Genomic DNA, 17,777 nt, shown 5'->3' on the forward strand with positions numbered 1-17,777 from the left:
CAGTAGGCAATTCTCAACAACTGCATCTGCCATGCGGTAGGCATTCTATACTACTTATGCATTTCAATACCATACACAATTAACCACTAGAACATGCAAGTCAAGAAACTGCAGATGCATATATATCATAAATAACTGGGGTAGTATGTCAATAATATCATGAGAGTACAAAATAAAGCGAAAGAGCTGTTTTATTTAATACAAACCAGATGATATAAAATAACAAAAAAAGAATCAATGCCACGCTATCTGATCTGTGGACAACTTTGGAGTCTAGATCTCCCCTCCATCATCTCCTCCATCCTCTCCTACTTCACCACCGTCGGCAGCATCAAAATCAAAGTCCATCGTCATCCGATCTCTCTCATATTGCATCTCCTGAATGCGGTCACTTAACTCATTGAAGCCAGCTGTCATGGTCCGCTCCAAATCTGTAAGGCGGCTATCAATGGAGATGGAGTGCTGCTGGAACTCCTGCCTAAGTGCAGCAGATGACGATGCCAAGTCCTGCAAGTCTGACTGGACTGATCCTCAAAACTGTATGAATATGTCAGACAAGCCGGAGATAGCAGCCATGAGATCCACATTTGATGGCTGTGGAGGTTGTGGTGGCTCCTGTGGGGCCTCCACCTATGCTGCTGCTGCTTTAGAGGGCACCCAAATGTTCCCTACGAGCTCGTACCCCATCAATCGCCAGAGAAAGTGTCCGTCGGTCGTCTCCTCTTTAGTGAAGCCACATTTTTCCTCGTAACTCCAATATTCCTGAACAACTTGTTCAGGATACCCCCATATGGCATGATCACTCGATGGCCAATCATCTTGGCCATCATCCAACAGATAATCAAACTCGGCAGGTCCAACTTCTTTCGAGCAAAGAGGCACCACATAATAAAGCAGTCTAAAAAGGATACGTGCACTCTAGATCCCGCCTTGGGCAGGACATTGTATGTGATCAGATGGTGCACGACCTTAGCCTCTAAGCTGAACTGTCTGTACTGGGGAGGATGGTTCTGGCTAGCAGTGCCAGGGTCAGACATGGTCAGGTTGGCGAATGTGGCTACGGTAAATTCCTGCTCAAATATCCAGGAGTTACCCACATCGGGGCACTCAAAATCACCACGGCCAATATCGAGGATGTCAGATATATATTGTGCGTCAAAACACACATCTGTCCTCAGAACACGGGAGAAGTACCCGTTCTCATCATTGCCAAGGTTGGCATAGAACAACCTAACGAAGGTCGGGTAATGTCCCCCAGGCTGGTAGGAGATATATGATCTCCACCCCTGATACTCAAACATATCTAAAATATTTTGAAAGTACTGGCCCATAAAAACTAAGTCGAGTATCTTACCTAATATAGCTTCCTTGGGACGGAACTCCCGTATGTACCGCATCTTGCACCTATCTGAGAGAAAGTACTCATCCTCTGCATGAGCAAGATCATGGGCTTCAATGTGAGCCATGGCAATGAAGATTGTGAGGCTGGGATTAATGGAAATGCAAAGAGGGAATGGAAAGTCTCTCAAGAATCTCGCGCAAATGAGCTGAAAACAAGGAAAAACCATATATATATCGCAGCTCGGTCGACCGACGCTTGAGATTTCCCAGGCACCGACACATGTCGGTCAACCGAGGCGAAAAATGAACTAGAATGGCCAATCGACCGTAGGGGTGTATTGTGCCATGTTTCGGTCGACCATTAAGAAACCGAACGTGTCGATCGACCGGGGAGAATGTGCTTACTAGGGTTCGGTCGACCGATGGGTCGAAATCAACCTGTCCTGGTCGATCGGGGGACTTTATAACAGCAATGCTCGGTTGACCGAGCATAGTGGATTTTCCCAGTTTTTCTTGATTTTTGATCCAAAGTTCTCCCTAAAGTCCAGATTTGATATGTTATAGTATAGGCATGATTCTTAGGGATTCTTGGTGGAAAGATGTCGCTCAAATGAGGCGCGTATTGAGAATTGACTCATTGACCTATTTTAGGTACCGAGCACTACGGAGTATGAGGCTTTTCTTAACTTGTGCTCTATGGTGATTAGAGAGTATCCTGTAGAGATGATGGCATAGAGGAGCAAGGATGTGGACCAATGAACGAGTGAAAAACTCACCAAGTATGATTGTGGTTTTGGTGAAGACTCCTTATGAAGAGGATAGGTGAGTGTGTATACCAAGATTGTCACTATAAGCAACGACCACTTTTCAATCCTATCGTCATCACAACCTCTTAAACTTAAGCCTAGGAACTAAGGAAATATATCAAGAATGTATTTTCGATTTGAATTTGTCTTTCCTTAAGTCCTATGAGGTTTGCTTCACTGATTATCCATCTCATTTCCTTTTCTAGTCCTCTCACACTTCTTAGTAAGCAATTAAACCACGTATGCCACATAGTTTTGCAAAATAAGCAGGTATAGAATATACGTGAAGGATTGTGCTTATTTATGTCATCTTTCTTTAGTGAGACTAGACTATCGGTTCTATGTAAGCAACCCGAACCCTTTTTGAAATGAGTTCTCTCTTTAGATCCGAAGGGTTTATTATGATTATTTGTATCATTTTTAATCTCAAGAGCAATTTTCGAATAATCATTTGTTTCTTCATCCAAGCATGCAATATTCAATATCTTCTCAACCTTTTTCTTTTCAAGAATAGCATGAAAATTTTTCAGCCCCTTTAATTGTTTTGCTGTTCTTTTGTTCTCATTCTTTAGACGTATTTCATGCTTAGAGATTCTAACTAGAAACTTGTGCATTTTCAATGAGGTCTTTTCTAGTTCTTCATGTGATAGCATGCTTTTAATATTCAAATCAGCACATGATTCACCAAAAGAATTATCACAACTGTTTTCATACGAATCATTGCATGCATGCTCAATAGGGCTATCATGAAGTACAAGGGATGATTCATTCCATAGTATACTGCAATATTCAATATATGAATCGTCACAAACATCACTATCAAAACTATTATGATATTCAACAGATGGTCCAGCATTTGATGTCACAAAAGCAAACATATGATTCATCACAAGGTTTTTCACAGTAAACATTGCATGAACCATTTACAGCATTATCAGCAGATGATTTAGTATATGACCCAATACAGCATTCATCACAAAAACCGTCAAATGGGCTAGAGTGAGAATCATATACCTTGCCATTGATGTTTAGCTCATGAATTACCTCCTCTTGATCATTTAAGCTTGGAGCATCTGGAGGAGTTACCATCTCAGATCCCTGGGATTTTCCATATTTCTTTTCCAGTTCATCCCAGATTTCCTATGCAGTTTGATATGCCACAAACTCAACAAAGATATCAGAATCTAACGCAAGATGTAACATGTTCATGGCATTAGAACTAATCATATTAAAATCGTTTTCTTTTATTTGAGCACATCTTCCTCTGGAAGTCACAAGCCAGACCTTCTAGTACACAGATTTCAAGAATGTGGTCATTCTAACTCTCCACATGGTGTAGTTGACACCACAAAATACTGGAGGATTGGAAAGTGACAGTCCCTCAACGAATGGGGATACACCAATGTGAGCCATTGCGATCTTTTTACAAAAACGTTTAAGTCAAGTGCAAGAGGCTCTGATACCAATTGTTATAATTGGTGTATTCCCAAGAGGGGGGGTGAATTGGAATTCTAAAACTTTTTCACCTAGGTTGATCTATGCAACAACGGTATGTACACAACCTAGGATCAGTCTACACAATTTCCAAATGCGTAGATAAATATATTGTGAAAATTAAGTCAAACGCATCATTCACCCATAACATACACGTGCGGTAAATATAAAATGTAGAAATATAAGCAAACACACGACATGTTATCGGGGTACGGCCAACTGTGCCTATGTCCCCGCCTCAAGCTTGCAAGCTTGAGGATTCCACTAATAGCTCACTTAAGGGTGGAGCGGCACCGTTTACAACCAGGTCAAATTAACACAGGGCTGACCTCAACCTTAACTAGGTCAATTAGCGGGGTTGACCTCAACCTACACGCCTTAACAGGACGACGCACCTAGCTTTCCTAACCTGGTCTAAGCCAATCCGGGACTATTCCAGGGCTAGTCTCCCTCTTCAGGCCCGTGCCTAGAAATACAACAGTATTTAAAAATACAATCAAATGGTACAATGAATAAGCTTTCGTGTAAAGCAGATATGTACCCAGATGCGCGTGATAACATACACCATAATATGAAATAATATGTAAGCTCAATGTGGTATAAGATGTCAACTTGATTTACTATCGTTGTAATGAGTGCGTGAGAGTGCAAACCTAAATGATCTCTGTATCACAGGATATTCAATCTAAGTGCTCAAACAAAGATATCATCCAAGCTTCATATATTTCAATCAACAAGTTTTCTCAATACATATATGCATATGAAGCTCTAGCAATGTATAAGTTTGGTTTGCAAAAAGAGTTTAATCTTTGTATTCAACCATAGATATAAATCAATGAATATTGCAACAAAGATTTTTCTCACACAAACAAATATCTCTTTAAAGATTTATCAAGACAAAGCACACTAGATATTTGAAAATGATTTTGAACATATTTTGCAAACAAAATACTATAAGATCTTCTCAGGATATTGCAATGAATGTGCAAGCTTAGAAGATCTAACAAGGTGTTCTTAGGATAGACTTATCAACAATGTCCCCTAAGAATCCTTAGGTTTTGCTCTCTAATAAAATCATGTCAAGCAAACAAAATAAGGAGAGCAAACCTATTCAAACACACTCAATCCACTTACAAATGATGTAGGCAATGATAGAAGGCAAGTTTGAGTGAATAAGGCCCAAAAATGAGTAGAATAGGATTTTTATTTTTCAGAGAATTCTTCCATAATCAAAGTGGCTAATCTCTCTTAATTTTCTTAAATGAACTCATATATATAGGCAAGGGAGAAAATATGACTGTTGGGAACCTATTGGGTATTATTAGAAAATTTTATTGATGTTTAAAAAATATTAACTGCGGTAAAAAATCAGGGCAACCCGAACGGTCTGGTTGACCATAAATGGTTTGGTCGACCAGGACTCAAATGGCTCGGTTGACCAGGGGACTTTTGAACTGAAAGGCTCAGTCGACCGGGGAGGGAGATTTCCCAAACTTTCGAGGTTCAGTCGACCGGGCCTTTTTGAACTGTATGGTTCGGTCAACCAGACCGCTGGGAATTCTCCCGAGGACCCTCCGGTCGACCAGGAAGTTGGAGTACAAAAGTGGTCGGTCGACCGGGAGGTCAAAATGTTGACTCCCAGGTAGTTCGGTCGACCGGCAAGAAATGAACTGTGAAGTTTGGTCGACTGGGCCTTGGTCAAAGTGTTGACCCAGGGCCAGTTCGGTCGACTAGGCCAAAGTGAACTGTGTTGGCCGGTCGATCGAAAGTGTACCAAGTGTGCATTTCTGTCCCATATTGAACCAAACAAGTCCTATTTTAAGTGCCTAACAAACATATGTGTACATGTGTGTGTCTTAGGATCACTTAGGTCCAAAATAGAGACACCGAAAAAGTCCAGTGTCGGTCGACCCCTAAGGTCTTTCTAAGGTCCTTTCTTATTCATGGTTTGTTTGAGCTTACGTAGTAAATCATGCATGTGATGTGTGTGAGCTTATTACAAACCCAATACCTACTTACTATTACAGACCAATATAAATATATTACAATGAATATGATTTGGTCTTCAAGCTTTTCTTGCTTTGTGCACATCCTGATCTTATCACCCTTAGTTCTTGCACAAAACCTCAAACACTTATTAGATACAATGAGTATTTGTCATAATCAAAATCGGGCATGACCAATAAGGTCAACACTTTGAGTAACCAGAACTAGCGTCCTGGTGTAGGAAGCGTAGTGGCCGGTGTACTGCGTTAGCGCTTGGGTAAGTGCTAGGATTGTAGTTTTGTTGGGTTGCCATTTTAAGTTGTATTTGGGCACCCAGCTGTACGTTTGTTAGAGCCATGTTCTGCTCTTGTATAGACTCTGGTATGGTACTACATATGTTGATATAGAATGACTTTTTCTGCTGCATATATGTCTGTGATTAGATGTGTTTAGGGTGCCTGGGAACCCCACAGGGTTGGACCCTCATCCATTTTTCTATATTTTTGGATGTTTTTATCGGATACAGGGACAGGTTCGGTTACTTTTTCACTCCTGGGTCCCATTTCGGGTTCAGGGCGTGACAGAATGCCTCTGTTTGTCCCTTTTCTCTCTGTGTGTCTCTCTATTTATAGACTTTTGAGAGATGATTTAAGTTAAATTATGATTGATTAATTAATTCTAATTGCTCAATTAGCCTTTAATTTTATTAATCAAAAATTCAATGTAAATCGTTCATGCCAATCACATTTATATTTTATTTTTGGCACATGTTTAACCTTTTTTTTTTTTCCCCTAGTGGGTTTGAAATAGTTGAAAATTGAAGACTACTAGCCCACTTCCATTCATCTTTGTTTTTCTTTCTTTCTTTCTTTTTTTTTTCATTTCTTTCCCACATGTTTAACCTTTTTGTTTAATAAAAGTGAAGCTTGCGGGTTTTCTTTATAGCCAGCACTGTAGAGAAAATCGTTGATGATTTTTTTTTCTGACTCTCAGAAAACCATTGCCGGTTTCTCTTTAACCGGCCCAAAATTACCGTTTACCTGTTACTGACCCGCGGTAAATCCCCATAACCGTCGACGATTTGCTTTTCACTCTAGAAAACCATCACCGATTTTTTTCTCTCCCAGCCAAAAATCTATTTTTTCCAATTTCTTTTATTATTATATTTTCTGGGTTTCTATAGATCTTCTCTGTGTTTTCTATGTTTTCTAGTTTTCTCTGATTTATGTGTTATTTTTCCGTAGGTTAATTTTTTTTTTTTTTAAAAAGGATCAAAGTTCATCAAACCATTAAACCCTAGATAAGTTCCCCTTCCCCTGTTTTATATTTTTTATTTTTGTTTGAATAAAACAGATCATCTTGATTTGTGTTTAGAATTTGCATTGAGATCTTGTTCTTGATGAGTTAACTCACCAAGACTCAGTGGGTTGGGTTGACTCGAGGTGAGTCACCCATTGTGTTGGGTTCGGTTTTTGGGCTATGTATGTGGGTTTTGTGGGGGATTTTAAAAATTTGGGCCTAGGGCTCTAATAATTGGGCCTCAAGTTTTAAAAACGTGGGACCGAGCCCTTTGTGTTTTAGAAAAATGTGGACTCAGCCCACTGTTGGACTTGAATTACATGCTTGGGCTTTTAAAGTTTGGCATTTTTGAAAATTTGATTTGGGCTTTCGGGCTCAAGTATTAACAGACCCAAATCCAAATTGGATATGAGTCTTAGGTTTGTGGGTCCTTAAATCAAATGGGTCAGTTCAACCCAGCCAATTGGGTCGGGTAATTGGGTCATGCTCAATGGATCAGATCCACAAATTGGATCCGAATCTTGACCCTTTTTCAGTATATTTCCATACCAATTTAAATACAAAAAATAAGGCTAAAATTGACACCTACCTCTAATCTTCAACTCCACCAACCTTTAAGTCAAATTTTCTGCAATTTTGAGTCCCAAATTCTCTGATCTTTAAAGCCTCTGAACCAAGCAATTTCTCTCTAGCTATTTCCTTGGGCTTCAAATAAGAATTTGCTATGATTTTCTCATTGGAACCACTTGAAGATCATTGTGCCAACTTTTTTGCGCGAATTTCTCTTTATAACTCGCATTGTCTCTGTCTACCACATTGTGTGCAAATTTCCCCGTATGAATCGCTCACTATGTGAATGCCTCTATTTGTCCCTTTTCTCTCTGTATGTCTTTCTATTTATAGACTTTTAAGAGATGATTTAAATTAAATTGTGATTGATTGATTAATTCTAATTGCTCGATCAATTAGCCTTTAATTTTATTAATCATAAATTCAGTGTAAATCATTCATGCCAATCACATTTATATTTAATTTTTGGCACATGTTTAACTTTTTTTTTTTCCTTTTCCAGCACGTTTGAAATAGTTGCAAATTGAAAATTGATGACCCAATTCCATTCATTTTTGTTTTTCTTTTTTTTTTCCCATTTTTTCCCAAATGTAAAATGTATTTTTTTTTTCCTTTTTCTGTATCTTTGTTTTTTTTTTTTAATTTTTTTTTATATTTTGTATTTTGTATTTTTATAAAATAAAAATTTTATTTTTTTATCTGGTTATATAAGGTCCTGAACAATCTGGTTAATACTTTTTGTTAATTAGAAATTTTATTTGAGTTTTGCGGTTTGACATTAAAAAAATGTACACGTATGGGCTATTCTAATAATTCAAAGATATTTCATACCCCTTATCAGCCATACAATTCTACAATTATTTCAATTCATTCAGAGCGCCAAGGAAAGGAAAGCTGCAGACAGGCATGGAGTTTTTCCTTCTCCCTTCCTCCTCCGCCACTTACGCTGCTTCCGCCTTCGCTGTTCTTCTCTTCCTCTAGTCCCTGTACGGATTTATACAAGTTTCGGAAAGAAGTCAGTCGGCCAAAAAATAGCAGCCCCCGAAGCCGCCGGCGTGTGGCCGATGATCGGCCACCTCCATCTCCTCGGAGGATCCCAACTCCCCCACAGGAAGCTGGGGAGCATGGCCGACAAGCACGGCCGAATCTTCACCATAAATCTGAGCATGCACCGTGCCCTGGTCCTTAGCAATCCGGCGATGGCCCGGGAGTGTCTGACCACTCATGATAGAGTCTTCGCCAGCCGCACCAGAGGAGTGGGCGTGGAGCACATGGGCTACAACTACGCCATGTTCGGGTTCGCCCCTTACGGCACTTACTGGGGCCACGTGCGCAAGATAGCCGTGACCCATCTCCTCTCCAGCCACCGCCTCGAGACCCTCAAGCACGTCTCCGAATCCCAAGTGAAGGCGGCCGTAAACGATATCTATCGGAGATGGTCCGGAGCCAGTGGCGGTGGCGGTGGCGGTGGCGGTGGTTCAAATGCGGTGCTGGTGGATATGAACAAGTGGTTTGGGGATATAAATCTGAAGGTGATTCTTAGGGCTGTGATAGGAGAGCGATGTTTGGAAGATAGCAGCGCCGCCGACGATAGGTTTCGGAGGGCGTTGGAGGAGTTCTTCCGGTTGATAGGGTTGTTCGTGGTGGGGGACGCTGTTCCGTTTCTGAGGTGGTTGGATGTGGGGGGATACGAGAGGGAAATGAAAAGAACCGCGGCGGAATTGGATCGCGCGATGGAGGAGTGGTTGGAGGAGCACAAGGGGAAGAGGCCTGTTTCGGCGGAAGACGGCGGCGACTTTATGGGCGTTATGTTGTCCGTACTCGAGCGCGACGAAGCTCTTTCGAGGCTTTCCGATTACGGCGTCGACACTGTCAACAAATTTACATGCCTGGTAAATTCTCAATCAATACAACTCCTTCTTCTTCTTCTCGTCTTTATTACTTTTGATTGTCTCTTGGATAAGACAATTTTCATGATTATAAAATCCGACGAGAGAGCAAGATTTTATGGATGTCCGATTATGAAAAAAAGGGAAAAAGAGGGAAAGTAAAATAAAGAAAAAAATATTTTCGGTTTTATTTTTTTATTATATGAAATTTTATTTTAATGCGATTAAAAAATTAAAAAAAAATAATATTAATGATATATAAAATCAAAATTTTCTTTTTAAATCTTACATAACTATTTTTATTTTATTTTTTTTCAATATTTACAATAACTAAACACAAAAATGCAAATTTTTTTAAAATTTTCTTTTCTTTCTTTAACATTTTTTTTTTTTTTAATTCTAAACTAAACGGGTCCTAATATTTTTTCGCCACAAAGCCTAGGCTAGGGATGAAGTATGGTGTGTTTACTGGGAAAATATTAGCTGCACTCTTGTGGTGTACATCAATAAGCTTGCTAGCTATTGGTTAGATTAAAAAATTATAGTGCTCAATACTTGATCTAATTAAAAATATATAATTTTTTTCTAATGTTAAAATACAGAAAAATATAATTACTAATTTATTTAATATTTTCTCTTCTATTATACTGTTTAAGTGCAAGCACCTATATTTAATTCTAATATTTACTTGGGGTCGAAAAGATCTAGAGAACAAAAATTAAGCCCTATTTACACATCCTTGCTTACTTTTTGTAAAAGAATGAATTATATATTCAATCCAAAGAGTTTATTGAATGAGGGTCAATTTGGTATTATTGTTAGTTTTAGTTTTTCAATTTCATTTTTGAATAATGAAAAGATATATTATAAAAATGCATTTGTTTATATTTCTAATTTTCTGTTTTTATTGTTGGTTTTCAGTTATTTATTAAAAAAATGAAAATCAAATTTTATCATTTTAAGTTGTTTTACCAACATGCTGTCAAAAAATTTAATATTCAAAATAATTTTTTAAAATTAAATCATTTATTTTGTACACACTTTTGATTAAAATTGAAATAAAATAATAATACGAGTTTAAAAAAATTTAAAATAAAAATATCCATATATTTCAAAAAACAAATTAAAAAATAAAAATTAATAAAAAATATTTTTACTACTTTTCAATTATCACTTTTAGAATATAACAATTAAGTAAAATAATTATAATCATTTTAATTTTTATTAGAGTTTTTTTTTTTAAATTTGTTTTATTTTGCACTTATATGATTTAGTTATATTTTTAAATTATATTATTTGATTTATAGATAAAAATGAATATTTTTAATTAAATATTTAATTTATTTTAAATTTACAAATACTAATCAAATAGGTTGCTAATTTTGGATATTTTATTTCAAATTTTTAATTTCTTTTTCTTATTTTTCATTTTCATAATTTTTAATAGAGATACCAAACTAACCCTGAAGTTTCAAGTTTCACCTTAAAAATATAAGACACTATATATATGGATTGAATATGTATATATGCCGAGGCCCATAATAGAACCCATCTTACCAAGGTAAGGTTTGGTTCACAATTGGAATCAAAATCAAAATTTACTGAATTGTAAACGGAATGTCATATTTCACTCTCATGTTTGGTTCAATAGTTAGTATATATAAACATAGGAATCATAAATGAGTCTAGTTAGTATAAAAATACTATTCAATTAATTTAGTGTGAAATAATAACATTATATATATAATTATTATATAATATTATTTTATTACTATATAATAAATAATTTGTTACAATAAAATAATTTTGATAATCATGTACTTGATTATACTTTACGTATTATTATTATTATTATTATTATTATTATTATTATTATTATTATTTTTTAAATAATATTATTAATATTATATTTTATCTTATATTTTATAAGTATTATATTTTAATATGTAATTTATTAATAAAAATATCATATGTTATGACGCTGTAACGTAATTTATTATTTAATATAAAAGAATAAAATAATAAAACAACCACCATAGCATTATATTATGTTATACAATAGTATTTTATTATTTTCTTGTATATATTTTAAAAGTATTATATTTTGTTATAAAATATTATTTTGATTTTACCGTAAAAGTTTGAAATCAAAATGAACAGGTATGTAAGAGAAGAAATCATCTGAATAAGATTAAGCATTACAATTCTGATTTCAATATTTAGAGTCGATTCCATTACCAAATACTACAAGTGTGTTGTCTATGGTATACATAATTGATTGTAGGGTCTCGTGTTGGCGGGCTCCGACACCTCAACTATGATGCTGGTATGGGCTCTCTTCTTGCTCCTCAATAATCCCCACACTCTAAAGAAAGCCCAACAAGAATTTAACGCCCAGGTTGGGAGACAGCAACAACTACAGGGAACTTATATCAAACACTTGGTATACATCCAAGCCATCATCAAGGAGACCTTGCGCCTTTACCCCACCGCGCCTCTAGGAGCACCTCACGAATCCATAGAAGATTGCACCGTCGGTGACCACCACGTCCCTGCCGGCACACGCCTGGTGGTGAACCTGTGGAAGGTTCACTGAGACCCGCAAGTGTGGCCCGATCCAGACGAGTTTCGACCGGAGAGATTTTTGACAAACCACAAGGATGTGGATGTGAGGGGGCAAAATTTTGAGTTGATCCCGTTTAGCAGCGGTAGAAGAATGTGCCCTGGAGTTTCTTTTGCTCTTCAGGTTGTGCATTTTACACTGGCCAATTTGCTGCATAGGTTTGAGATTGCGACTCCAGACAATTACCTTGTTGACATGGGGGAGTGCTTTGGGCTAACCATGACTAAGGCAATGCTGTTGGAAGTCCTCCTCTCACCTCGCCTGCCTTCTCACCTATATGTGTAAGGTAATTTGCCAGTTTGTGTGATAAGAGTCTATTAGAAGATTTCAGGTCTCCAATCGCTTGCTTAATGTTTAATATTTTAGCTTTGAGATAATTTTGATTTGGGTCAATTTAAATAAAGTATAATATGAAATTATATTTAACTTTTATAAATTTTTCATAAATTCAAATTGAACATTCCAAATTAATGTTCTTGATATGATTTAAATTTTTCTTTGAATAAAAAAAAAAGTTTATGTAATGATGTAGAAGTAATAAAATTAAGAAAAATGACTACAAGCGAACTGAGTTAGAAGTTTATAATACGCGCAAACTCCTTTTTTTGTTTGCTTTCGTTTTTCCAAAGTTCTATTAGACCAATTATTTGATGATCTAATTTTAAAATGCTTTTCACAAGTAGTCTGCGCGCGCGCGCGCACACACACACACACACACACACATATAAGACCTTCATTTGTTTAATGATGAAGTGACTTATGCTTTAACTTTAGCCCTTCCACAGCTAAAATAAAGATATATTTGTTGACACCCCAATTTTAATCAGGTCATTTTCGAGAAAATCCAGTATAATAAAAGTTGACTTTGAATTTCGGAAGTTGGAGGACCGTGTTTGAAAGTCCTGCTATTCTTAATTGAATCTCGGTATTTTAAATTGAGCCCTGATGTTTTTAAATCAACCCACAGTGTTTTAAATTAAGTCCTTGAGTCATGAGTTTTCAAATCAAGTCCTATTTTAAATTGGAGTCTTGTTTTAAAAATCGAGTCCCGGTTATTTTCAAAAATGAGTTCAAGATATTTTTAAAATAGAGTCCTTTTAAGTTTTTAAATCAAGTATTTTAATTTAAAAATTGAGTTTTTTTATTAAGGGCCTATTAATCTTAAATCAAGTCTTGGGATTTTTGAGTTGAGTCTTTTATTTTAGATTGAGTCCTTCAATTTTTTTTTTAAGTCTTTGAATTTATAAACTGAGTCTTTCAAATTTTTGGAATGGAGTTTTTAAATTTTAAATTGATTTTTTAAAATTTTTGAATTTTAAACTAGGTCTTTTGATTTTAAAATCGAGTATTTTATTGAGTCATTCTTTTTCGAGTTTGGGTCCTTCTATTGCCGGGAATCAAGTATTATTTTTAAAACTCAAAACTTTACTTTGGAAAAACAAAATGGGACAACAAAAATAAATATATAAGAAGTTCCCAAAATAAAAAGAAGAAGGGAAAAGCAACAATGCCCAAATGAAAGGAATACATGGAAATGAGCAAGTACAAACAATGGGTGTGGACAAAAACCTTGTGGGTACATCCAACAAAGAAAAAAGAAATTCAAAAAGAAACAAATAAAAAAGGAAAAGCCATGAGTAATGGAAAAATATTCTCTCCGAAACAGAACTGCGCGTGTATGGGGCAAAATATGCTTCTATGGTAACTTCTTTGGGCGCCAATTATTGCTAGACTCTCTATAAAGAGAGAGTTTGGGCACACATAGAGGGGCATTCTGTGACAACCCGAATAATAATGACATTTATATAATAAAGAGGAAGGGAAATGGAGACAGTAACAGAAGGAGGAAGTCGGCGAAACGTTCGTCGACGACATTGCACTTTGAAAGGAATAACCGAGGGAAATCATGAGGGCTTCGTCGACGAATACAGAGGATTTGTCGATGAAGGTACAAGAGGATTCGTCGACGAAGACGAGATTCGTCGACGAGGAAATACCGAGAGAGGTTTTTGAGCAAACTGAATTTCGTCGACAAGGAGTGGATTTCGTTTTTGAGCAAACTGAATTTCGTCGACAAGGAGTGGATTTCGTCGACGAAATTATTAGAGGAATCGTCGACGAATCCAACTTTATAAATATTAAAAATCCAGATTTTTACTTCCTAATTAAGAAATCTCTCTCCTCTCTCTCTCTCTCTCTCTCTCTCTCTCTCTCTCTCTCTCTCTCTCTCTCTCTTCAATTTTGGGTCGGATTTATGCCGGTTCGACAATCTGAAGCCACCACGACGCTCGTGGGGAAGTTCTCTCCAAATCTTCCGGAGTGGATCGTTGGTGAAAGCAAGTTGGAAGTCATCCTTGAGTTGAGGTAAGACTTTTTAAGCCAAATTTGGTATTGTAGTAGTTATAGAAAATGATATACACACGAAAATACGGAAGTTTAATACTGAGAGTTTTTATTTTCAGGGTATTAATGAAGAAATCCTAGGTGTTAGACCATGATATTTTAGGGGCTTTCTCAGTAGTCAGGTAAGGGAATAAACTAAAGCAGTTATTTTTCACGCAAATCATTATTATTTATGAAAAAATTGATTTCCTGAAAATATGTATGATATTTGAATATTTTGGAATAAATGCACGTTTGGGAAAATGCTGCTATTATATTGAAACGTGTATATATGTATGAGATTCCAGAAATCATGATTTTTAGAATACAATGTATGATTTTATACAACAAATGTATGACATGAATATTATTTTACTTGAAGAAATATTATGACATGATAATGATATGAATGAAGTATGGTTTGAGAATTATGAAAGTATATAGTATATGATGATGTTGACAAATACATGATAATTGATTATTTTCAGAACGACGTATTTATGTATGATTTCGGCACGAGACAGTATATATGTATAATTTCGGCGCAAGGTCGTATTTATGTATAATTTTGGCGCAAGGCCGTATTTATGTATGATTTCGACGCGAGGTCGTATCTATGTATGATTTCGGTGCAAGGCCGTATTTATGTACGATTTCAGCACGAGACCATATTTATGAAATGTTCGGCGCGAGGTCGTATTTATGAAATTATGAAAGATGTTATATTATCATGTATTATACGATATCAGAACCCGGATGTTAGTTTAGTTCAGTTTAGGAGCACGGTACCGTAGCTTATAGATCAGATATTTATGATCATATTGGTGCTAACCACCCTACGAGGGGGTGGGAGATGGATAGTTGATGTGACTTTCAGTAGAGTGTGGATGTCCACCTAGTAGTCCGAACTAGGGTGTGGCAGACCCATCGTACTTATAGACATTTTTGACTTGGCAGTGGTCGGCCAGCCATTGTCGGGTTTCTCCTTCGGGCTGCACAACCCGTCATGGGGGGTAATACATGACAATAGCTAGCTATTCACCATGGGTATGTTTTCAATATTATCAGTTATAACAAATGCTTATGTACGATATGATTTATTAGCAAATATGAAAGCATACGATTTTTCAGTACGATATGATGAATGTTTAAAGAAATATGAAATGTACTGTATATGTATAATTGCCTTAAATATTCATGTTGCCACACAACTGTATTTAGTTTATTTTCCCTTATTAAGAAGTTTCTCACCCCTGAACTTAATTATTTTTTCAGGAGACCCTGAGAGACCGGCGGGTCGTGACCGCCGTTGAGTTAGTGAGTTGCCCCACTAGGAGGGTAAGATTTTGATCTAGGATTAGGAGATTTTTGTTGTATGATCCTAGAGTTATTTTGATGTTTTGAAAGTTGTGTATAAATACACTATTTTGATGATGTAGTAAACTCTGGTATTATGGTTTATGGATGTTTGAGATTTTATACTTACTGCTGCTTAGGTTTCCGCTGTGATTGACAGGTGTCCCCATTACCCACGGGTTCGGGTTGACTTTTCTATTCATCATGTTACATTTTATAGTAAGAATTTGAGGACGTTACAGTTTGGTATCAGAGCCTAGGATACTAGGTTCTACAGACTCTAGAGTGTAGCAGTAATAATACCAGAGTATAAGATAAGGGGATTTGTGGTCTGGTTTTGCAGTTTAGATGCAGGACTTCGGTTGTGGTTTGTGTGATTTTTATGGGGTGGTGATTTTAGAAAAGTCATGGTAAACTATCGTCGGGTTGGGTATCTAGGTTGCAGGATTGAACCTTGAATTAAGATTAGGAAAAATGGATTAATTAGGAGAATATACTATATGAGTTCAGTGATATGTATAGTGAAGGGGTTCTGAGTTAAGTTTATTGTTTTTAAGGATGGACCCTGGTGGTGGTAGTGCTCACGCTAGTGAGAGTAAGGGTGCTGGACCCTTAGGTGCTGCGGGTAGTGATTCAGATGCCATCTTACGCAGTGTTGCACAACAAGTTATGGCAAAAATTGCCAGAAGTTTGAAGGAACAGGGTGGTCCATTGGCAGGCCACGGTAGCTCGATCAAGAAGTTTATTAAGATGAATCCTCCGGCTTTCTGAAGAGGGATGGATCCTACAGTCGCTGAAAACTGGGTGCAAGAGATAGAGAAAATATTTATAGTGCTGCAGTGTTTAGAGGACCAGAAGGTGCTGTTTGCCACATATAAACTGACTGGGGAGGCCAAGAGATGGTGGTCAGCAGTGAGAATTTTAGACCAGCAGAGGACTATACCTATGGAGATGACGCGGGAACGGTTTAAAGAAATATTCTTTGATAGGTATTTTCCAACCTCATTCAGGGAGTTAAGATTGAGGAGTTCCTGAATCTAAAGCAAGGACAGCTGTCAGTACAGTATTACGCGGCGAGGTTCATCGAGCTATCTCGCTTCGTCCCGTACATCATTCCAGATGAGGCGAAGAAGGTACGACAGTTTGAAAAAGGTCTAAGGAGGGAAATATACAAGTAGGTATCGATACTGAAGTTGCAGGACTTCGCCGAGCTGGTTGACCGAGCCACTATAGTAGAAATTAGTGATCGGTTGGAGGTTGAGGAACAGAGACAGAAGAAGAGATTCGAACCTTTCAGTTCCCAGCAGGGAGCCGGCCGTGCTGCATGGAAGAGAGGTGGCTATTATAGAGACCTGAGACAGGAGACCGGGAATCGCGGTTTCCAGGGTGTGTAGCCATCTCCAGTTTGCCCATCTTGTGGGAGGATACACCTAGAAGAGTGTCGTGTCGGGCGAGGTGTCTGCTACAGGTCCAGGGAGCTAGGACATATGATGAGGGAGTGTCTGACACAGATTAGTGCTGCTCCTGCTTTTAGACCTGCTCGAGGAGGTTACTAGGCGCCACGTGGAGGCCAGCAGAGGAATAGGGCCCAGCAAGGGTTTTCGCTTTGACGCCTAGTGATACTGAGGCAGCCGATGACGTGGTGACAGGTACGATTAATGTGTTTTCATTTAAAGTTATTGCACTTTTTGATTTTGGTGCCACACACTCGTTTGTGTCCTTAGGGTGTGTTAAATTGTGTGGGGTTGAAACACAATCATTAGATGTCGGGTTATTAGTGGCTACACCGACCGGGTCAGCGGTGAGATGTAGTAGAGTACTATGTGGTTGTTTAGTTGATGTTCAGGGGAAGATTTTATCTGCTGATTTGGTGATGCTGGATATGCACGGGTTTGACATTATCTTCAGCATGGATTGGCTAGCAGCTAATTCTACTATCATAGATTGTCGTGCAAGAGAAGTGATATTCAGACGCCCAGGGAAATCAGAATTCATATTTACAGAGTCATAAGTGCAATCTTCACGTCAGAT

General features: G+C 37.4%; 1 pseudogene; it reads left to right on the plus strand.

Annotated features, from left to right (window-relative positions):
• Nucleotides 1-8,695: 8,695 nt before the first annotated feature.
• LOC131162811 (cytochrome P450 CYP82D47-like) lies at nt 8,696-12,293 on the plus strand (annotated as a pseudogene).
• The last annotated feature ends 5,484 nt before the right edge of the window (nt 12,294-17,777 follow it).

The sequence above is a fragment of the Malania oleifera genome, chromosome 8 (genome assembly GCF_029873635.1).
Source record: "Malania oleifera isolate guangnan ecotype guangnan chromosome 8, ASM2987363v1, whole genome shotgun sequence".
Classification (NCBI taxonomy): domain Eukaryota; kingdom Viridiplantae; phylum Streptophyta; class Magnoliopsida; order Santalales; family Ximeniaceae; genus Malania; species Malania oleifera.